This window comes from Stenella coeruleoalba, assembly GCF_951394435.1.
Source record: "Stenella coeruleoalba genome assembly, chromosome: 19".
Taxonomy (NCBI): domain Eukaryota; kingdom Metazoa; phylum Chordata; class Mammalia; order Artiodactyla; family Delphinidae; genus Stenella; species Stenella coeruleoalba.
The window spans coordinates 37,496,370-37,520,728 of NC_137165.1; the positions used below are offsets into that span (position 1 = coordinate 37,496,370).

The 24,359-nt window shown below is 38.4% G+C and overlaps 1 protein-coding gene across 3 annotated transcripts in view; it reads left to right on the forward strand.

The window, feature by feature from the left end:
• SPOP (speckle type BTB/POZ protein) overlaps positions 1-24,359 on the forward strand; it is a 66,751-nt gene that overhangs the window by 20,425 nt on the left and 21,967 nt on the right. The window contains exon 2 of one of the 3 annotated variants that reach the window (XM_079903973.1): positions 16,839-16,887. The exons of the other annotated variants lie outside the window; for them this stretch is intronic. The gene's annotated coding sequence lies outside the window, so the exon portion shown is untranslated. The remainder of the gene's footprint in view (positions 1-16,838; positions 16,888-24,359) is intronic. 3 annotated transcript variants of the gene reach the window in all.

Sequence of the window (24,359 nt, forward strand, 5' to 3'; positions counted from 1 at the left end):
GGTAGAATTTGCTAGCACCTAGAAGACTTTAATTCTTTTCAGCTGCAACCAATCCTAAAGGGCCTACAGGTAAGGGTATGTTTTTGGTTGTTGTTAGTGGTGGAATTTGGGGACCTCCCATGTGATTTTCTGATAAGGTCACGGGCAGGACCCTTGCCAGGTAACCCTTATATTTGACTTCGTGTCCCATTTACTTCAACTGCCCCTCCCTTTCCTAGTTGATGCCTTGTTGGATTATATGCTCTGAGCCCAGTGTCTGGAGTTGGGCCCCATTGATAATTTGTGCTGTAGTCAGAGCAAGGGTTGAGAAGACTTCCCTCATTTTGAAAGATGCTTCTGGCCCTTAGCATAGGACTTGCTGTGTTTGGTGAGTTTTACGTGTTAAGTGTATGTAAGGTCGGCTTTGATTTGAGTGCTTCGTGTTGATCCTTAAAACTGAGGCTTTTTTTTAGTGATCTCCTGATAATAGAAGAAACTGGGGGCAGTTTTCTTAAGAGATTTAGTGTTGTGTGTGGTTGGTTTACTTGGATGAGGAAAGGAAAGATTATGTGTTGGGAATAATCTCATAGTGGGTGTTCCTAAATTATGTTTAACCACTTTTCTTATAAAATTAGAGGGAGCTTCTGCTGAAAACATACGGCATTAGATATACCTCATTTCCCTGGTTCTAAAATTTTTTTTAAATTTATTTTTCCACATTTCAGTGTAAGACCAAAGTTGTTGCTCCCTCCCCACCATGTGATGGCATACTACAACTGAAGATGTAAGAAATACTTAAAATAATGAATTATAGAAAAGTAAAATGAGAACTTTTATATATGTTTACTTTGTTTTTAGAAACTCATGTGCTCCTCCTGGAGTTGCCTGATGTTTATATGGTCCTTTGCAAATACTTCCTAGTAAACTAAGATGATATTTTCAACGTGGATGACATTCATTAATTTAATTAAGTTACTTATTGAGCATCTACTCCATGCTAGACATTATACCAGTTATTTAATTAAAAAACACTTTAAAAATACCCAGGAGTTACTTCTGTGTGCTCTGTTAACACTTATCAACTCTGAGATCATGTACTATTCCATTTAACTTGGGAATAAACAGCTGAATTAATAGGGATCCTCTGGCAGTGAAGAAGATAAGGAACTAAATTGATTTTTCAGTGTACCGATATCCATCTCTGGGTGAAAGTGGCCAGATTATATGCGGAGGAATTTAGCCATACATGCTATTAAATCCACATCCTGATCTAAGATAGAACTTGATCTCCTTGGAATTAATAGAATCTGCAGTACAAGTTGCTCACTCTCACCTACTCTTTGTGCTTCCTTGTACTCAAAGGTGTGGGAGAATTGAGCATTCAGTCATGTGGATGGGGAGTATATATTGGTACAACATTTTGTTGAGCACTTTGGCATTATCTATCAAAATAAACAGTGCTTAGACTTGGGCTTGCTGCATTTATGTTCAGATACACCTGTCTGCTACATTGTTTGCAGTAGCAAAAACCCAGAAACCACACAGCAGGGTACAGTGGAATTCCTTGCAGCCTCTAGAAAGATCAAGGTATGTGTGTGCCTCCAAGGAGTATGAGTGAGTGTGTGTGTGTGTGTGTGTGTGTGTGTGTGTGTGTGTCTGTGCTGGTACATGCCTTTTTTTGGTTTTGTGTGTTTTTTTGCTTGTTTCTGAGGCTACAAAAGAAAACAGTGGTTGTCTTTAGGCTTAGGAAAGAGGGACTTGGGTGTCTGGGAGGTAACTTTTACTTTTCAATTACAGCTTCCTATAACTTTTGAATTATTTATACTGAGTACGTATTGCTTTTATTTTTTTAAAAGCATATGTGTAGAGAGGCAGATGTCATTTTAACAGTTTTTCCAAAGGGTCATAGAACTTTAGTTCTAGAAGGGAGCTTAGAGAGCCTTGGACAGTTGCCCTCAATTTAAATATAAGAAAACTTAGATTTAGCAAAGTATCTACAAAGCCTACACTAGAATTCAGGTCCCAAGGACAGCAAGAGCTTATAAATATATTGACTTGTTCTGTTCTAACAGTTTATTTAACTGATGTCCGTTTCTCATTGTGAAGAATTGATTTTGAAAGACCCAATAAAATGTTGACCTTTGTGAGACAGATCTTCATGTAACTACCTCTGGCAATAAAGGTAAAGTGGTAGTGTTAACTCTTACCTGCATTTTGTAACTTTTCCTTAAAAGTGAGTTTATTTATGAGTTCTGTAAGTTTTTAATATTTGAAATGAATTTGTGTCTAGAGTCCAAAACTTCCCTTTTTTATTTGAATACTAGCTGACTATCTAGATTTTTTTTTTTTTTTTTTTTTTGCGGTACGCGGGCCTCTCACTGTTGTGGCCTCTCCCGTTGCGGAGCACAGGCTCCGGACGCGCAGGCTCAGCGGCCATGGCTCACGGGCCCAGCCGCTCCGCGGCACGTGGGATCTTCCCGGACCGGGGCACGAACCCGTGTCCCCTGCATCGGCAGGCGGACTCAACCACTGCGCCACCAGGGAAGCCCTATCTAGATTTTTAAAACTGATTTTACTGAGCTTTTGTTCCATCTAGTTTCCAGGGATGAATAGATGGAGAAATAATTTTTGTGTCTTCTAAATGGCTTCCAATTTAAAGACCAAGTATACTGAAAAGGATGGTAGGGAAATTGTTTAAAGGAGGAAAATTTATATATTGAGGAGGAACCCTCAGTTCTTGAAAATATGAGTTCTTCTTTTAACTATAAGTTGAGTCTTTTCCTGGCTCTTCAAGGCCAGAAACATTTTCTTTTAATTCAAACCAAGCAAAGAAATTGGTAGTAGTGAGGCTGGTGATTTAACATGGGACTGGACATCCAAACTGTATTCAGTGCATATTTTTTATGGTTGATTGACTTTAGGGCTTAAGCAATGGGAACACATTTATTAATGCTCAGAGTAGTTGTTGGACTTAGGATAAAAATCTGTTTTTTGCTGTGACTCTACTAGTTGTATAGGTGGGAGAAACTTAGTCTTCCAAAATTTAAATAATCCATAAGCTCTCCCAAAAAGGGACCTCTATTTGATAATAATTTGATTCAGCTAATAAGATGACTCGTTGCTTTGAAGGAAGGGGTTTTCAGGAAATAGAGTAAAAGAGCCTTTTTACAGCTTGAGGATCAGAGTCAAATATGTGCAGCTTTAATCAGTTAAGGTTTGGTTGAATTGAAAGGAAGAAGAGGTTACAGAGGGCCAAGAACAAATAGAGTTGCAAATTTATATTTGTAACCTCACATCCTTGGGGAGGAATCCAGTTTCTATAGCCGCTTTAATTCTGTTGCGAATGTAGACTGAGCAGTAGAATTGGGTATCCTGACAGTTGACTTAATTTGAACAGTCGCATTAGGTAAGACTGGAAAACAATCTGTAAAACATTTTACTGGATGTCCATTAAATCCTTTTGTATCTCTAGAATATTTTGCTAATTCCTTTATTCACCAGATGTTATGAAGCACCTTCTGTGTGCCAGGCACAATACAGGATTATCTGGGTACAAGTCCCTTGCCCTCAAAGCGTGTTCAGGCTCATAGCAGAGAACTCCCTTCACTTTACTCAGATCACTTCAGCCTTTTACTTCTGAAGAATTAAGCAGCATTAGCAAGTTTTCTTGGTTTTTTACTATCACCCAAAAGGCATTTGTTGCAATTTTTGTTATTATTTATATCGCCATCTCCAAAAATGCTTTTACGTCTACCTTTTATTTTTCTACTTGTAAGCCAGTTTCCCATCTCAGGAAACAGATCTCAGCTCCCAGTCCCATTATGATCAGTTGTTTCCCTTAACTGATAGAAAATAAACTGTGTACTACAGAGTAAGGCCTAGTGGTCAGCAAAACTAGTGATTTCTTTAAGGCAAGACAGAGTCTACAGGCTTGATACTATAATTTTTAAAAAGAGAAGCCTAAGTGGATACAATAAGAAAAGTTTCAAAGATCAAGGATGGCTTTGTTAAAAATTTTTACACCCAAAAGAAGAAAGAAAGTTTAATCAAGTGTCTGTTGGACCCAAACAAGAAAAAGACCAGGGGCTGCTTCTGACCTTGAACTGGGCATTATCTCAGCAGAGCCCCCACTGTCTAGGTTCTGGTTTTCAGACTTGCAGGACCAGAATGTCAGTATTATAAGTGCACTCAGAAGATGATCAGGCTCTATAAACTGTAGACAGTGTAGAGGGTTAATTCACACAAAACAAATCCATGGAAGAGTAGGGATGGGGCTGCTACTTTTGGCTGTGGTCACAGAAGGCCTTTTTTAATTTCTAATTAAAACAAAACAAAACAAAACATTTATTTATTTATTTTGGCTGTGCCGGGTCTTAGTTGCGGCGCGAGTGATCTTCACTGCGGCATGAGGACTTCTTAGTTGCGGCATCTAGTTCCCCGACCAGGGATCGAACCTGGGCCCTCTGCATTGGGAGTCTTATCCACTAGACCACCAGGGAAGTCCCCAGAAGGCCTTTTTTAAAAGAGATGAGTGTTGAGCTAAACATAAATAACAAGAAGCAAGTAATGTGAATAACTAGGAGAAGGGTCTTCCAGGCTGAGGGAAGATAGCACTAAGACCCTGAGGTGGAAACAGGCTTGGCTTATTTATAGAAAGAAGGCCAGTCAGTGTGTTTGGAGTGAGGGATAGGTGGTAAATTTGGCATAATGGACCAGTTTTTATAGGACCCTATAGGGTCAGGTAAAGAGACTGAATTTTGTTCTAAGTGTGGTTAAATGGAAGAGGGACATGATATGATTTACCTTTTTAAAGTTCATTGTGGCTACTGTGTGGCAAATAGATTGTGCTACAGAGGAAGCTGGAAGATCAGTTAGACACCAGTTACCGCTGGTTCAGATGAGAGAAAACTGCACAGAAATGGGTAAAATTTGAGATGGATAAATGTGGACTGTATTAGGAAGCCGGACAGCTGACAGGACTTGCTGATAGTTGCGATATGAGAAGATAGGGGTTTTGGCTTGAGCAACTGGGTAGAAGATAGTGCCATTTAGTATTTCCGTCATGTTAGACTTTTCAGATGAATATAATTAAGGAATGATAGAAATTGTGCTTTTTAATTCTGTAAGCTTGTGGCAAAGGAGAGAGAGATCTCCTGGGGAAAAGACACTGGTTTTTTGTAAACTCAGACTAGAAAATACTCTGGCATGTTAGAAAAGTAGACATTTTATTTTTAAAAATTAATGATGATTAGGTGCTAAAATATGGAAAGTCCTTAAAAAAATGTGAGGACATATGATTTGTTCCCAGGGTCTAGTCTTGAAAGTAGGCATGAGCCGATCAACAGTTTGCCCAGGTGTCATTAATAATTGTGCTCAGAATTTGTTAGAACAAAAGAACGTCGTTTTCAACAGAGTTGCCACTTGAAAACGAAATCAGAATCGAAAGTTAGGGTATATATATATATATATATATATATATATATATATATATATATATATATATATATGTATTTTCTATCGGGTATTTTTCCAGTTCCTCCGTGTTGAATAATACCTCATCTAAGAATCACCTAGCCACAGGAATTACAGTGTTGGATTAGAAGTTGAAAGACTTCAGTCTTAACTCAGCCCCCTTAATAGCCATGTAACCATGGTAGATTGTAACCTCTGAGCTTCTGTTTCCTTATTTGTAAAATACTTGCCCTGCACGCCTCACAGAGCTGTTAATAAATCCCAAATAAGATCATGAATGTCTAAGTACTTGGAAGACGGTGAAGCGTGGAATGCTGCTTGTGAGGGAATGGTTATATAGCTTAAAGCGTTTACCACGAAACGACCTTAGAAGCCCCTTTAAAGAAGATAAGGGAGCGCTGGCTTTGGCAGCACGTCTGCTAAAATTTGAATGATACGGAGAAAATTAGCATGGCCAAAAAATTAAAAAATAAAAAGACAAGGAAGATGGGGGTGCGAGTGCTCCGCTTGTATCTCTACTGTGAATCTTGAGATTATGGTTTCCATTAGGCTGTAGTACTCAACTGTACAGACCTATTCTCAGTGGCCTTATAATTCTTAACCAAAGGGACCTGTGAAACAGAGGACCCTAGATAAATTTAAATGTTATGAGGATGATAAAATGTAAGTTTGGTTTTGCTGTCTTATTTGGTAAGTTAGAACTTTATTCCTATCCGTAATGAAAATGAAAGGCAGCAAAGTATTAGTATTTTTTACTTTTAAGTTATTTTCCCTTTATTTGCTCTTGGGCTATGGAGAGGCATTTTGTTCGATTTACTTGGAGTATCTTTTCCTTAAGAAGGGAAAAGTATAAACATGCCAGAGGCTTGCTAGCAGTTGAAAGCAACTGTTGGTCAGCCAGAGAAAAGAAGGAAAAAAACAGGTTGGGGAATGGAAAAAGTGAAGCAAGAGGGAGGAAAAACAGATTTGAAAGGGGGGAAAAGCATTTAAATCATTTCCAAAAGTCTCAAGTTTTCTTTTTAAAAATCTGTCTTTGAGTTTAGGTACTATACTTTGAGGTGGTTGAAGGAGAGGTTGGTCTTAGAGGAGAGTGAGTAAAATTAGGGAAAGTGGGAGGACAGGTGTTCAGGTTAGAGGTAGATGATGGAGAGGAAGGAGAAGGTGTTCTGTGGAAATATGGTTCCTTGTGAGGATTGACAGTCTCTGAGGATATACTGGGTTAGGATGAGTGTTATCCTTATTTAAAATGTACTTTCTTACTGAAGTATATAACGTCAGTCTCTTTACTCCCTCTGCTTAAGTAACCCCGGTGCTGTGTTCCCATCAACTGGGGAAAATATTTCACCAAGAGCTAAATTTTTTATTATTGAGAAGATCTGGACTGAATTCATTGGCTTTTTTGGTTTGATTCAGACTACTCTGATGTCAACTTTTTAAAGCTTTTCTAATCTACTTTTCCCTCTAAATTCATTGTTTTTGGGGACTTCCCTGGTGGTCCAGTGGTTGAGAGTCTGCTTTCTAGTGCAGGGGACCAGGGGTTTGATCTCTGGTCGGGGAACTAAGGTCCCACATGCCCAGGGGCAACTAAGCCGTGCGTACGCTCTGGAGCCTGTGTGCCGCAACTAGAGAGAAGCCCGTGTGCCACAACAAAAGATCCCGCACCACAACGAAGATCCCGCATGCTGCAACTAAGACCCAACGCAGCCAAATAAATAAATAAATATTTTAAAAAAAAAAGAAAAAGAAAGCCGAACAAAAAGTAGAGAGACTGTGAGACCTTCAGCTGAAGTCCTCTTCATTCACTTTCTCAGTCCTTTTTCCCACCTCACTCCCCAGAGACAATCTATGACCATAAACTTAGTGTGCATCCTGTGCAGAGTGTGTGTGTGAATGTATAAATAAATTCTACTGCAGTCATTTTTTCATTTACTCTTGTTTTTCAGGATCTGTCCATCTGGATACATGTAGATCTAGGTCCCTCATTTCAGCTGTTTAATTTTTTAATTTCTCTGTATGTATATTTCACAGTTTTCCCAAACCCCTTCGATGGATATTTAAATTGTTTCCTTTTTTTTTTTTTTGCCATTACAGACAGAACTTCAGTGAACAACCACCTCATGTGGTGTTTTCCTCCTCCTCCTTCTTCCTTGTTATTGCTTGGGTGGCTTGATTTTTGTCCTAAATATCTTATTTGAATTCTCCCATTTGGTTTACCACTTTGGTATTCACAATCATCCTTTGAAGGAGAGGAAGGGATGAGGAAAACCTTCTCTAACTTGAAATGCCAGTTTTCTTTTACTAAGGCCAGAGGCTCTGAAATGTTCTTTTCCTGTGGATTCTTTTTTTTTTTTTTTTGCGGTACGCGGGCCTCTCACTGTTGTGGCCTCTCCCGTTGTGGAGCACAGGCTCCGGACGCGCAGGCCCAGCGGCCATGGCTCCCGGGCCCAGCCGCTCCGCAGCATGTGGGATCTTCCTGGACTGGGGCACGAACCCGTGTCCCCTGCATCGGCAGGCGGACTCTCCACCACTGCGCCACCAGGGAAGCCCATCCTGTGGGTTCTTTATGGACTCTGATAAATTTGGCAACCTTTGCATTTAACATTTTATATTTTTATTGTCTCATATCCAATAGCTGATTTTCATAAACATCAGTAACTACTCACGTTTTCCCTTTCTCCGTTATATGTTTTCTGTCATTACTTTTTAACTCCTAGAATACTTCCGACTCATTAAATGTAGGACTAGTATTTAGTTGGTTGATTGCCAACCTAGTTCATTCAATTCTTGTCTTACAAATTCATCATGAACCAAATGTAGCTGATACTTATGAAGGAGTTTCTTGGAGCATTCTTAGCCAAATTAGACATTTTAAAAATGTAAGCCTTTGGGCTTCGCTGGTGGCGCAGTGGTTGAGAGTCCGCCTGCCGATGCAGGGGATGCAGGTTCGTGCCCCGGTCCGGGAAGATACCACATGCCGCGGAGCGGCTAGGCCCGTGAGCCATGGCCACTGAGCCTGCGCGTCCAGAGCCTGTGCTCCACAACGGGAGAGGCCACAGCAGTGAGAGGCCCGCATACCTCAAAAAAAAAAAAAAAAAAAGTAAACCTTTACCTTAGATTAGAATTATTACAGATAAATTTTGTTCAGGGACCATATGTTTCAATGACCAATGGTTTTCTTTTCTTTTTTTTTTTTGGCTGTGTTGGGTCTTCGTTGCTGAATGTGGGCTTTCTCTAGTTGTGATGAGCAGGGGCTACTCTTCATTGCAGTGCGTGGGCTTCTCACTGTGGTGGCTTCTCTGCTGTGGAGCACGGGCTTTAGGCATGCGGGCTTCAGTAGTTGTGGCTCATGGGCTCTAGAGCGCAGCCTCAGTAGTTTGCGCATGGGCTTAGTTGCAGCACCACATGTGGGATCTTCCGGATCAGGGCTCGAACCCGTGTCCCCTGCTTTGACAGGTGGATTCTTAACCACTGCGCCACCAGGGAAGTCCCAGTTTTCATTTATATTTTTTTTTCTGGAGTCTTTAATCCACTATACTTTAGTCATTATTGTGAGGTTGGGTGTATTTTTTAAATTTATTTATTTACTTATTTATTGGCTGCGTTGGGTCTTCATTGCTGTGTGCGGGCTTTCTCTAGTTGCGGCGAGCAGGGGCTACTCTTCGTTGCGGTGCACGGACTTCTCATCGCGGTGGCTTTTCTTGTTGTGGAGGACGGGCTTCAGTAGTTGTGGCATGCAGGCTCAGTAGTTGTGGCTCATGGGCTCTAGAGCACGGGCTCAGTAGTTGTGGTACACGGGCTTAGTTGCTCCACAGCATGTGGGATCTTCCCGGGCCAGGTATCGAACCCATGTTCCCTGCACAGGCAGGCGGATTCTTAACCACTGAGCCACCAGGGAAGTCCCAGGGTGTATTTTTAATTTTTATGTTCTAGGGTTGGTTTTTTTTTTCCCACTTTAAAGGTGGATCCTGTTCAGAGCTTTGAGCACTTGGAATGTTAAAGTGTTACAAATGAAAACGGTTACTCTTCTCTAATAATACACTCCGCCAGCTGAAGTGTTTGAGTAGGACTTCCTTTCTTGAATATATCAACTATCTTTAAGAATTTATGTGCTAAGTATTTTTAAAAGTAATTGATAAGACCTTAAAATGGAAATCTTAGTAATAAATATAACTGTAGAATATCAGGTGCCTGTGTATTTTCTTTCAGATTTGTTTATGTCCTAGGATATGGTTCATGTCACAAGTTATTGTGGTTGGAAAGTAACCTTCGGATCTAGGCTTATTCTGCCTTTATTTTAGGTGAAGTATTCCACCAAAAGTATAAGCTCTATCTGCATACTCAGAAGTATGTGTAATCACTCAGTAGGCAGTGAATTGTTCAGTGACTTTTCTTCCTTATGTTGTAATCACTAAGTTTGAATGGAGTTCTTTACCTGCTCTTTATCCTGTCAATTCCATGTTTTATGCTGCAGAGAAATGTTCCTATTTTAAATCTTTCTTTAGAATAAAAGTATGTTCTTATGTGGAATACTAACACCATGGGGTTTTGTTTTCCCTTCCACTCTGGAAACTCTGCTATAAAAAGTTTTAGTTCCTAAGTCAAAAATAATTTTTTCTTTTAACTGTAGTTACTGTCTTGGGATATTTCATCTGGATACATAACAGAAGACTTTACTGTTTCTGTGGGCATCAAAGTATAATATAAAGAACCTTCTTCTTGAAATTATGTTTTGTTTGCATAATTCTTTATTTAACACACCTTTTTTCCTGACTTTAAAGAAAATAAGCACATTAAAAAAAGAAACTTTAATGAAAAGTATAAATAAAGGAAGCAATCACTCAGTCTTCGTTGCTACATCTTGTTGAGTAATTCCCTTGGTGGTTACGGCAGCGCACACCCGCACCAGCAGTACAGGAGAGCTCGTCTTTTGTCTCTCTGGGCTCTCCCAGCATTGCCGTCACTAAAACATGCACTGCACATTTGTTTTAGGGGAAAATACAGTTTAGTTTGTATCAACTTTTTATAAGTCTTACCTGTGACTCAGTACTAATAAGAGCATAAATCTGAAACTTGTTAGTAAAACAAACTTTGTTAATAAATTTGACTTACAGAGAAGGGAAGCCTTCTTTTTTTCAAATGTATAAAGTTATTGTCTAATCTTTCAAGGATAGAAATCCAAAAGAAGAGGAGATTAATTCAGTCATTTATTAGATAAGTATTTGTTTCTGATCTTCCACTTGCCAGACACTGTCTGGGTACAGCAACAAAACAGACAAGAGTCTGCCTTCCTACATCTCAGGTAAAGTGTGGTAAATGACTTTGCGTGCTATAGAAAAAAATGAAGCAATGCAGGAGAAATAGGATTATGGCTTGGGGGGAGGGGATGACATGCTTAAGGGTGTCAGGGAAGGCCTCACAGAGATGGTGGTTATTAGGGAAAGCCCCAACAATGGGGAGGGAGTGTGCCAAGAGAATATCTAGGGGAAGAGTTACCCAGGTAGAAGAAAGGGCAAATGCAAAGCCCTAAGGCAGGAATGAGCCTATTCTGTCTGAGGAACAGCGGCAGAGAAGGCCAGTGTGGCTGGAACACAGTGAACTCCGGAGAAAATAATTGGAGATGAGGCCAGAGAGGTAATGAGGTCCAGATTGTGCAGGGCCTTTTCAGTTATTGTAAGAACTTTGGCTTTTACTCAGAGTTGAGATGGAAATCATTGGAGGTTCCATCAGAGGACATGATTAAACTAAAAAGGTAATACCAAAAAATACTTGTGTCCTGGCTTTGCTTTTTCAGAAGCTTTTGTTTGTATCTTATAATAATTTGGATATTAACTAATGGCTCCTGGTGAGTAGTCATACATAGATTTAAACATTTGTGTCAGTACCGAAAATTTCGCAGGAATGCAGATCTTAGGTATTGCATTTAAATTCAGAGAAAGAATGTATAATAGGAAAGCCTGTCTATAGATATTCATTCCTGGGTGGCCCTGCATTTATTACTGAGTTCTCATCCTGAACTGTCTTTGAAAAAAAAACATCAAGGGTATATTCTGTGCAATACACTATATTCACCCTTAGACATTGGAGGAGATATATACACACATGCACATATACTCTATTGAGTAATTTTATTGCATATTTTAATGCATTTTAAATTATGATTTTATTTTAATGCATTTTTATTTTGAAATATAACCCATAGAAAAATACACAAAACATAACTCTATAGTTTAAAGTTTAATTATAAGAAGCAAGTACTGGCTTCCCTGGTGGCGCAGTGGTTGAGGGTCCGCCTGCTGATGCAGGGGACACGGGTTCGTGCCTCGGTCCGGGAAGATCCCACATGCCGCGGAGCAGCTGGGCCCGTGAGCCATGGCCGCTGAGCCTGCACGTCCGGAGCCTGTGCTCCGCAATGGGAGAGGCCACAGCAGTGAGAGGCCCGCGTTCCGCAAAAAAAAAGCAAGTACTTATATAACCACCAATTAGACCTAGAAATATACCGTTGCCAGCGCCCAGAAGAAGCTTGCTGTGTTGTGTTACTTGTAGAGCGTAACCCATAGCCAGGTGTCACTAACCTGACATTTGTGATGGTAGTTTCCTTTCCTTTGTGATTTTACTACCTGGGATTCATTGCAAACCAATAGAACTTAGTTTTGTCTGTTTTTGAACTTTATATACATTAAATGGAATAATACTATATGTGTTCTTTTATGTCTTCTTTCAGAATCTAACTATATGTTTGTAAAGTTCATCCATGTTGTTACGTAGAACCGTAATTTCATTGCCATGTAGAACCCTGTCATGAATATACCCCAATTTGTGTATCCATTCTACTGTTGATGTTTTGCCTGTTAGGAACACTGCTGCTGTGCATGTTCTTATTTATGTGCACTGATGGACATGTGCAGGACTTTCTCTTGGCTGTATTTGGGGGTAGAATTGTTTAGTTTTTAACAAACTGAACAATGGATCTTTAATTTTTTTTTAACATTTTAAAAAATTTTATTTATTTATTTTTGGCTGCATTGGGTCTTCATTCTTGCGCTCAGGCTTTCTCTAGTTGCGGCAAGTGGGCTTCTCATTGTGGTGGCCTCTCTTGTTGCGCAGCACAGGCCCTAGGGCGTGCGGGCTCAGTAGTTGTGGCACACGGGCTTAGTTACTCCTCAGCATGTGGGATCTTCCTGGACCAGGGATCGAACCCCTGTCCCCTGCATTGGCAGGGGGATACTTAATCACTGTACCACCAGGGAAGTCCCAATCTTTAGTTTTATTAGATAAGAAAAAACTGTTTTTCAACGTGGTTGTGCTAATATGTCTTCCTACCAGCAGTGTGAAAGTGCTCCTGTTCCTCCCAGTCCTTATCGGTATTGTCAGACTCTAAATTTTGCCAGTCCACTAGGCCTAAAAGTGTTCATTCAAGCAAATTAACTGAGAAACCGAAACCTTAAACACAGTTGGTGTGCAGTAAATAATCTGTTAAATGAATTCAGCCTGACTCTTGCTACTCTAAATCTTCTGATCGTGACTTGTCCTGTTTTAGAGTCAGTAGTTCAGTACAGCTTTTGGTGAGGGCTCGTTCCATTACTGACAGTAACTAGACTTGGTTAACCAAAGTAAGAGGAACTTATTTGTACCAGTGTACCAGTTAAAGATAGCATTTACATTTTCAGGAAAAGATTCTGTTTTTGTTTTTGAAATGAAAGCAGCAAAGAGGAGCTAGTAAATTTTTTTAATTTAATTTTTATTGTTAATTCTTTTATTTCCTTGGCTGCGCCTTGTGGCATGTGGGATCTTAGTTCCCCAGCCAGGGATCGAACCCGTGCCCCCAGCACTGGGAGCGTGGTGTCTTAACCACTAGCCACCAAGGAGGTCCCAAGATGCTGTTTTTTAAGAATCACCTACAGTGTATGCAGTACTTCATTTTCCCACAAAAAGGAAGATAGCACCAGAATTTCCTGCCTAGGTTATACTCCTAGAACCCTTGCAACCGCTCTTATCCCTGTTTCTGTTTTGAGTGACTTTGTAGGCTATGGTAGATTATTTAGGTGTGGGGGGGTGGTGTTTAGCTAAGATGCCTCACCAGTCTTCAACAGCCACCTCAGTGTGGCAGCTGTTTATTAAAACCATAGGATACATGGCTTTGTTTAAACGTATCTTGCTTCAGTGTAATTTACCCAGAGCACTTTTTTTTTTCTTTAACATCTTTATTGGAGTATAATTACTTTACAATGTTGTGTTAATTTCTGCTGTATAACAAAGTGAATCAGCTGTATGTATACATGTATCCCATATCCCCTCCCTCTTGAGCCTCCCTCCCACCCTCCCTATCCCACCCCTCTAGGTGGTCACAGAGCACCAAGCTGATCTCCCTGTGCTATGCAGCTGCTTCCCACTAGATATCTATTTTACATTTGGTAGTGTATATACATCAGTGCTACTCTCTCACTTCATCCCAGCTTACCCTTCCCCCTCCCTGTGTCCTCAAGTCCATTCTCTACGTCCGTATCTTGATTCCTGTCCTGCCCCTAGGTTCTTCAGAACCATTTTTTTTTTTAAGATTCCGTATATATGTGTTAGCATATGGTATTTGTTTTTCTCATTCTGACTTCACTCTGTATGACAGACTCTAGGTCCATCCACCTCAGTACAAATAACTTAATTTCATTTCTTTTTATGGCTGAGTAATATTCCATTGTATATATGTGCCTCATCTTCTTTATCCACTCATCTGTTGATGGACACTTAGGTTGCTTCCATGTCCTGGCTATTGTAAATAGTGCTGCAGTGAACATTGTGGTACATGTCTCTTTTTGAATTATGGTTTTCTCAGGGTATATGCCCAGTAGTGGGTTTGCTGGGTCATATGGCAGTTCTATTTTTAGTTTTTTAAGGAACCTCCATACTGTTCTCCATAGTGGCTGTATCAGTTTACATTCCCACCAACAGTGCAGGAGGGTTCCCTTTTCTCCACACCCTCTCCAGCATTTATTGTTTGCAGATTTTTTGATGATGGCCATTCTGACTGGTGTGAGGTGATACCTCATTGTAGTTTTCATTTGCATTTCTCTAACGATTAGTGATGTTGAGCATCCTTTCATGTGTTTGTTGGTAATCTGTATATCTTCTTTGGAGAAATGTCTATTTAGGTCTTCTGCCCATTTTTGGATTGGGTTGTTATTTTGATATTAAGCTGCATGAGCTGCTTATATATTTTGGAGATTAATCCTTTGTCAGTTGCTTCGTTTGCAAATATTTTCTCCCATTCCGAGGGTTGTCTTTTCGTCTTGTTTATGGTTTCCTTTGCTGTGCAAAAGCTTTTAAGTTTCATTAGGTCCTTTTTGTTTATTTTTGTTTTTATTTCCATTTCTCTAGGAGGTGGGTCAAGAAGGATCTTGCTGTGATTTATGTCATAGAGTGTTCTGCCTATGTTTTCCTCTAAGAGTTTTATAGTGTCTGGCCTTACATTTAGGTCTTTAATCCATTTTGAGTTTATTTTTGTGTATGGTGTTAGGAAGTGGTTCTAATTTCATTCTTTTACATGTAGCTGTCCAGTTTTCCCAGCACCACTTATTGAAGAGGATGTCTTTTCTCCATTGTACATTCTCGCCTCCTTTATCAAAGACAAGGTGACCATATGTGTGTGGGTTTATCTCTGGGCTTTCTATCCTGTTCCACTGATCTATATTTCTGTTTTTGTGCCAGTACCATATTGTCTTGATTACTGTAGCTTTGTAGTATAGTCTGAAGTCCAGGAGCCTGATTCCTCCAGCTCCATTTTTCTTTCTCAGGATTGCTCTGGCTATTCGGGGTCTTTTGTGTTTCCATACAAATTGTGAAATTTTTTTGTTCTAGTTCTGTGAAAAATGCCATTGGTAATTTGATAGGGATTGAATTAAATCTGTAGGTTGCTTTAGGTAGTAGTATAGTCATTTTCACAATGTTGATTCTTCCAATACAAGAACATGGAATATCTCTCCATCTGTTTATGTCATCTTTAATTTCTTTCTTTAGTGTCTTACAGTTTTCTGCGTACAGGTCTTTTGTCTCCCTAGGTAGGTTTATTCCTAGGTAATTTATTCTTTTTGTTGCAGTGGTAAATGGGAGTGTTTCCTTAATTTCTCTTTCAGATTTTTTGTCGTTAGTGTATAGGAATGCAAGAGATTTCTGTGCATTAATTTTGTATCCTGCTACTTTACCAAATTCATTGATTAGCTCTAGTAGTTTTCTAGTTTTCTGGTAGCATCCTTAGGATTCTCTGTGTATAGTATCATGTCATCTGCAAACAGTGACAGTTCTAATTTTTCTTTTCTGATTTGGATTTCTTTTATTTCTTTTTCTTCTCTGATTGCCGTGGCTAAAACGTCCAAAACTATGTTGAATAATAGTGGTGAGAGTGGGCAACCTTGTCTTGTTCCTGATCCTAGAGGAAATGCTTTCAGTTTTTCACCATTGAGAATGATGTTGGCTGTGGGTTTGTCATATACGGCTTTTATTATGTTGAGGTAGGTTCCCTCTATGCCTACTTTCTGGAGAGTTTTTATCATAAATCGGTGTTGAATTTTGTCGAAAGCTTTTTCTGCATCTGTTGAGTTGATCATATGGTTTTTATCCTTCGATTTGTTTATATGGTGTATCACATTGAATGATTTGCATATACTGAAGAATCCTTGCATTCCTGGGATAAACCCCACTTGATCATGGTGTATGATCCTTTTAATGTGTTGTTGGATTCTGTTTGCTAGGCTTTTGTTGAGGATTTTTGCATCTGTGTTCATCAGTGATATTGGCCTGTAGTTTTCTTTTTTGTGTGACATCTTTGTGTGGTTTTGGTATCAGGGTGATGTGATGGTGGCCTTGTAGAATGAGTTTGGGAGTGTTCTTCCCTCTGCTATATTTTGGAAGAGCTTGAGAAGGATAGGTGTTAACTCTTCTCTAAACATTTGATAGGATTTGCCTGTGAAGCCATCTGGTCAACCAAGAGCACTTTTTATAAAGGGTTTTTTTTACATAGAAACTTGATAGTAATTCTTTGAGCATTTTGTGAAGTAGCTGGCAAAAGTGGTCACTCCCCTCTTGTAAATCTTGTAAATATTGACACAGGGCAAGCCACTTATTTCATTTTTGCTGTACTCATAGGCCAGTTCATTAGAGGAATTAGCTTGAATATTTCTGACTTTAATTTCTAAGTATAATCTTTTTGAGAGATGACTAGAAAATAGAGCTCTCAGAACTAGTGATGAGATATAAGAATGGTAATTTTGACTAGTAAATCCTAGCTAATGTATCACCTGCTTTTGTAAGAGTTTCCCTTTTCAGAATAGCCTAAGTAAGTAAAGACTTGCATGAGATTCAGAATCTTGTTAAGTCTGATTCATCATCTCTATTTCCAGCAAAGATTTCCTGTTAGACAAGACAAATTAGAGTCTTCCTACTGACTTGGTGAGTTTTTACATAGTTTAATTTTAAATATAGTTTAAGATCATGAGGACAGAAGTGGAATGAAATGCATGGAAATATTTATCATGACTTTAAAAAATGCACATCTTGTAGTGCAATCTACTGTTTCATTTCAGTGCAGATAGTATGCATAGTTGGAAGTCATGTAAGGTGAGCATGTAAGTTTTTTTTTAAAATAATGAGGATTACAATCAGTGTTAAAGAAACATTTTTCATAAATGGTTTCAAAAGAGGTTTTATTCTAAATATTCTTTCCTGGAGTAAACAATAGTTATTTATTCAGATCTTCTTTGGTGACTAGTACCTACAGGATAAGGCTTTACACTAATGATGGAGAGGAGAAAAGATGTTTGGATTTACATTTTTTGATATTACATGATATGGAGACTTTAGAGTAAGATTATTTTTCTCCTGAGAAAAGATCTTCAGGGAAATTTGAATTCCAGCTTATAAAAGGAGATACCTTAAAGCAATTCATGGGCTCCCTTTTACTCTACATATAAAAGGAGTTTGATTCTGAGCAGGTTGCCTTTGTGTATGAACCTTAGAGCTCATCTCTCTATGGGGAACTTAGACAGCTGTTTCTACCATTCTGGCTACCATCTTAAAAGTTTTGCTTTGTGGCATGAGATTCTTGCCTCAAATGCTTATGTATGTTTTTACACAGTTTTATTGGGTAAAATAGGTGTTATTGCATTTTAATCTTTTAAATTCTGACAAAAATCATTGGGAGCCAGGAAATTGTGTTAAGACGGACATTCTGTCTAACTTTCCCCTGTTTTGTCTGCCTGTGTGGTTTTACTTTTTCCTTGCGTCACGAATTTTGGAATGAACACTTCGAACTGAGAACTTCCTGCTCATCCTTTGTCCCATTTAATTTAGTTAGAACCTTAACATTAACATAGAAATTGGCTTATTTTTTAATAACTTTGGAAGAAGGGAGAATTTATTTTTTGCAGGTGGTTTCTAGGTAAGGAACATGGGTCCATGTAAACAATCATCAGATTTCTTTACTTAAGACCATACTTAAAGGAGGAGAGTAAAGCATACATATACCTCAATCTCTCTTTCATAGGTAGGGGGAGGTCTGAGTGTCACTCATAAAGGTAAGAGTCTCCAGGGAACACTGAATTCTGTACTGCTAGATAGTATGTAGTAGTAAACGCTGAAGAGGATCGGTTGCCCTTGTAGTAGACCAAATCCTCTGGAGCAGGTGGGTCTTTTCAGCTTCTAAGTTAATGAAGTTATTCCAAATTATATACCTTAAGACCAGTTTAGAATTTATTCTTTGGTATGCCTTCCTTGAGCCCTTTCTGTAGCCAGACTGTGTTAACAAGAAATATTTTTAAATGGCTTGACTGAAACATCGATGGCCAAAGAGAACTGCTTGTTGAATTTGGCTTCTGTAAAGGCCAGAGGATCCTGTGGGGTTATGCAAACTCTGCCTATTTGTTTCATGAAATGACTCTTTTGTTTCTGAATTCCTTGCAAATTAGACATGCTTAAATTGTATTAAGGCCAAGGCATTCATCTGTTTACTATTTGATTTTATAAGGTTCTTCATAATTGTAGCTGAGGGGGGAGAGAAGGTGAAAAACTGTCTCTCATATCTCAAAACAGCTTTGGGAATATAATTATATAATAAAGAGAGTCTTCTTAGCCATAAGGTTTTTTCCCTCTTCTTCCTCTTCCTTCTTCTTTTTTAAAATTCTGTTCCAGCTCTTGTTTTAGAATAAATTTTCTCAACCTAGAGGAGAAGTCTTTGATAACATGTGGGATGTGTTAAAATCTTCATCGTTCCTAGGTTTGCTCTTTGTGGCCCCAGAGATTTTTGCCCAAGCCATTCAGTGGAATCAACACATTATTATAATTTGTGAAAAGAGAGGAGTTGCTGATTGCCTCTGCCTATCTAATTTCATTTCTAAAGGTGTTTTCCTTTGGAACTGAGATCCACTTTGAAGTGAAATAGCCCCTTTATAGTCAGGTTTGTTTGCTGATCTGGATTCATGTCATTCTATTTCAGACATCTCCCAGATGATGCATTTTGAAGGTGATGTGTGGAGAAGCTTAATCCTATGAACCCTATCTGCCTTTTTTTTTTTTTTTTTTTTTTTTAAAACAGTTAGAGGAGGGTTTTTTTTGTTTCCCTAGCAGGGGGTTAGTAACTCACAACAGCAGCACATCACCTGATGGAAAGAACCCAGACCTTGTGAAACCTGTGCCTGTTGCAGCCATCATGGTTTATGCTGCAGGACCCTTCGTCCAAGTGGAGGCAGGAATTTTTTCCTTCTATGTTGTTATGTAGATGTAGTCATTTGTGCCTAAATTAAAAAGCAAAACAAAAACTCAGTAAGTCTTTTTAAGGTCTAAGGAGATGCAATCCTACAAGTCTGTTGAATGGCACCTACCTCTTTCCAGGACAGACCTCTGCATTTGGAGCAGGGCGTGCTGTCCCTGGACGTATTTTTGGGGTAGGGAATCATGCTAATATGTCCATATCAACAACTCTTACATAATGGATAGTTTTTAGGGGGAGGGAATGATTCCCTAGCCCTTAACTTAAATTGGCAATAAATTTTTCTGCTCTTTGATTTTTTTTTTCCTAACTGGAAAAGTTGCATCCATATTGAGAATTATTCCATATTTTAACCTTTGAGCTGGTTGCTGAGGTCTCTTTGGGGACAAGGACACTTTGTAGTTATTTATAACCTATAGAGAAGGGCAGTAAGGCTGTGAACAGCCAGCACGTGATGAGGTTTGGGAGCCAGTGGGAGCAGTCTGTTGTTTACTCTGCTTTCCACGGCTTGAAATTCTTTCATGTATCTTCTTGTTCCTCTTCATTTTGACTTTGGATGGACTTTACTAGCTGGGGTATTTCTATAAAACTCTTATCTTGTAACACTTAGATTGAGGAGAAGAAGGAAAAATAGCCTTTTTATGTACAAAAGCATGTCTAATCCTCACAGTCATTTCAGAGTCTATGCTTGCCTAAGAGATCTGTAAACTGGGAAAACCTTAAAGGTACTGACATGCATATGTAATACTATACTTGTTTCTGAGTTTTCCTTGTATACAGTAGTTTCTTCTAAGTTTCCCTTATACACAACAGTTGCAAGAACAGTTGAACTCTTAGTTAAATATTTGGCTATGGTAGAAAATAAGTTCTGCATCTTAGCCTGGTATAGAAAAAACTTAATGTGTCTATACATGTCTTAAAGGTATGTCTCCCTGTCTGTCTTTATATCTGTACACATGTGTACATGTGTATATATTTAATGTTAATTATTGTTTCTCTACATGTCAGTTTTAAGGGAATCAAACCCTGTGTCAGATATGAAAATTATAGGTCAAATCTAAATAAACGCTAAGAATCTGCCTCATTTTTATCAGTATACTGGAATTTTACTGTATAGAATTTAACTTGAAATAACTGAGAGGTCCTCTGTTTCTGACAGCTGCTGTAATGGTTCTTTCAGGATCGACTTATCCTGGAAGATGTGCTTAGATTACTATTGTCTTATGGGTTCAAGAACTTCCCATTTAGCCCTGCACACTTCTCTTTCTCCCAACTTTTCTTGGATTTTTTTTTTTAATCAAAGAAGAATGTAGTTTTGGAATGTATTAAATTAGTTCTTCAAAATAGGAGATCAACTGATAGTTTTCTTTTTAAAATATTTTCTTGTTTTAAGAGTATGCTTGGATTCCTATAGCTGTTACTCATTCAGCAACTCCCAAACTTTAATCTTTTAACTAGAGCTCATTAAGGAAAAATATGATCCCAAAAGACAGTAGTCTAGTTAGTCAACAGCAATTTCATTGAACAAATATTTATTGAGTGCCTATTATGATACCATTTTAGGCACAGGGGGATGCTGTTCTCTCATTGTGCCTAACTTCTAGTGGGAGAGACCGTAGACAAGTGAAAATATAAAAACAAGGTAATTTCAGATAGTGGTATTAAAAAAGAAATTTGAATAGGGTAATGTGATGAAAGAGGCTAGAAGTGGGGACTGCTTCAGATCTGGTGGTCAGGGATGACCTCTCTGAGGATATTACATTTGATAGGACACCTAAATGACAAGAAGGAGCCAGCTGTGAAAAGATCTGAGGGAAGAAAGAGCTTTCCAGGCTGAGGAAAGAGGCTGATGTGTTTGCCAAGTAGAATTAAAGGCCTGAGTGACTAAAGCATGGTGATTGAGAAGGGTAAGTGTTAGATGAGGTCAGGGAGGTACACTGAAGCTTTGGCAGTCATGACAAAAGGTAGATTTTATTTGGATAGGAGTGGAAGTCACTGAAGAATTCCTGTCTTGTTTCTCATAAGGGTCTGACTTATAAGCCGTCTCATAACCAAGAAGAATTCATTGTGAAGTCTGCTAATTCCTTTTAAAATATTTTTTTTCATTATTTGAAAAGGTAATATATTCACATGGTTCAAAATTCAATAAGTACAAATGGGAACAGTGGAAATTCTCCTTCCCACCCAAGTACCCAGTTTCCTTCCTTGGAAGTAACCAGTGTCTCTAGAGTCTTGTGTAGCTTTACAGACAGAGATATCTTACACACACACATACATACATACATACATACGTAAATATTTCTGCCTCTTTAGGTAGAAAGAGCTTCCCCATTCCTTTTTTAAATAGCTTTATTATTACATTGTCTGTATCATAATTTATTTAATCAATCCCTTATTGATGGATTTTCAGGTTATTTCCATGTTTTTGTGATTACACATAGTGCCACATTGAAAACCCTTTTATATTTATCATATTAAATATATTAGTAGGATAAATTTCTAGACATGGAATTGTTGGATCAAAGGGTATATGCATTTCTTATTCATTCTGATATGCATTTCCCTTCATGAAGTTTATAACAATTTATACTCTAATCAGAAATGTTCTCCTTATCCTGGGCAAGTGTTATCAAACATTTTAATTTTTGCCAATTCACTGGGTGAATTAATGTGTGGTTTAATTTGCATTTATGTTTTCACATATTTAAGAACCACTGATACTTACATGTCTGTAAACCATTGGCTGTTCTTTACGCATTTTTCTGTTAGGCTATTGACTTTTTTCTTCTTGATCTTTAGATTCACTCAATTCTAACTCCCTCTGTTAAAGAATTTTTAAAAAATACAATGTTACATGTCAGTTATATCTCAATTTTAAAAAAGCAGTCATCTTTAACTTGTAAATTTTAGGAAACATGAACCTGACATGAGACATGAGACACGATAAACCCTAGTCTTTCCTTTGCTGATTGAAGTCTCTCTTGATTGCCCTTGGTTTCATTTTAAGAAGTGTCTCTAAATTAAAATAAACAGAAAAGAAAAAGAAAAAAGTGCATTTAGTGTTTTGTTAGAGTAGATTGATCTGCAAAAAGTTTACCCATAACAAATATTCAGAAGTCATTCAAACCTTGCAAGAGAGGAAGTCAGTATGACCTGTAATAATCTGTCCTTGGGGTAATGAGAAAGAAGTTATTACCTCCTGGGCTGTATATGATTGAGGACACTGTAACAGAAGAAATACAGACATTCCTTTGAGGTCCCAAAAGTTTCTCAAAAATGAATATACCCAAATCTTTCTATAGTTTTGGGGGGGTTTTTTTGTTTTTTGTTTGTTTTTTTTTTGGTCAAGTCTTTTTGGCATCTTCTGTTTTGGAAAATGCAAACGTCTCTCAAGTTTAAAATAGTTACAACATTGGGATTTTTCCTTACTTGGAAACTGTACCAGGCTTTAAACCAAGAGAAAAAATAGTTACAGGCTTTAAAAAGTCCCTAACAAACCATTCTTTGGCAAGAAACCATGTTCCCAGCCATCTAGTTTGTGCATGTTTGTGTATTATATTAAACAACATGAAATTGTCAGGATTTAATAGAGTGAACAGGAAAATAAATGGTGGTGTATAACAGATATGTTCAGCCTCTGAGTTGTCAGCATACTGGGAAGTTTGCTAAGCCTGGGAAAATAAATTTCTCAGAGAACTTGGGCAGTCTTGTTTTAACTTGTTTGAAGCCAGGAACAGTATATTTTGGTGCTAGTTGTCTCCTACAAAGGTTCTCAAACCATGACCCTCAAATAGACCTCCTATTTCCTAAAATTGTTTTTCTGCTGGGCATCTGCGGCAGTTGGCATGAAGTGCTGAAGAGTTCACGTACAGGGAGGCTACTTTGCTTATGAACACTTTGCCCATGGTGCCTGCTGTGAGTGAAATTAATTAGATTTGTGCTGTCCTAGTCGATTTCCCTCCCAGCAGATTGTGTGGTTAGACCTCCTCAGAGTCTAAAGCCGATTCTCCAGTTCTACTGACTGCTGGGTTGGACACTTTTAAAAATTGGAAGAAAGGTTGGTGATATTTTAAAAGAAACCAAAGACTTCTCTACAGAATAAATGAGAAGCAAAAAAGATAGGTAAAAATGGCCAAGACCAAGGTTGTATTTCTTTCCTGGTTGTAATAGTGAACCATGGTTCAGTAGCAACAGTTAAGCCATTAAAATAAACTGGTTTTTAAACTTGTCTTTTTCTTAGGCTTAGAGAATTCTTAACTTGTTAATTGTTAGATAAATTTGAAGTATTTTTTTAAACTTCAAAAATAAACTCAAATTAGTATTTTATGATCTATCAATATAGAGCTGAGCCTGCACCTCACACCTACAGAGCCAAGTTTTATGCTCTTAACTAACATGTAAAATTCACATCTTCATTCCAACCCGCTCAAAAGATAGTTTTAATTGGGAATTTTGAAAATTCATTCTGGCTCCTACTGGCAGTAATGGTAACGGGGATTTGTAAAACCGCCTAAGGTGCATTTACTCACTACTAGATAAGTAAACAGTTTTGTGAGAATATGTTTTCCATCAAATGCAAGTCTACCTTGATCACAGGTCTCTTTTCTTGATATTATCATGACTCCTGAATTGCACAAACCAGGGAGGCCCAGATTCCATTGCAGTGCTTAGTTTAAGTGAAATAGCACATCATGTATATAAGACTTAATTTCATGTGTGATTACATGGGATGTTTTAACTATAAACACATGTAGGATAGTGTTAAAACCAATGGGGACTCTGGTAATACTGATGGTATTACTCTGTGAGGGTGCAACTCTATCTTATTACTCCTCCATGTTTATTAAGTGGCCAGTGAATGTGAGTTGAGTGATTTTTTTTTTTTTTTACCTCTTTCTACGAAGGATTTGAGGCAGTTTCCAGAAATATTTAATATATCAAACAGTAAAATAAATCAGTTCAGGGAATTATAGCAAAGTGAATAACAATGTTAAGAAAATAATAAAGCTATTCGGACTTCCCTGGTGGTGCAGTGGTTAAGAATCTGCCTGCCAATGCAGGGGACACGGGTTCGATCCCTGGTCCGGGAAGATCCCACATGCCTCAGAGCAACTTAGCGCATGTGCCACAACTGCTGAGCCTGTGCTCTAGAGCCCAC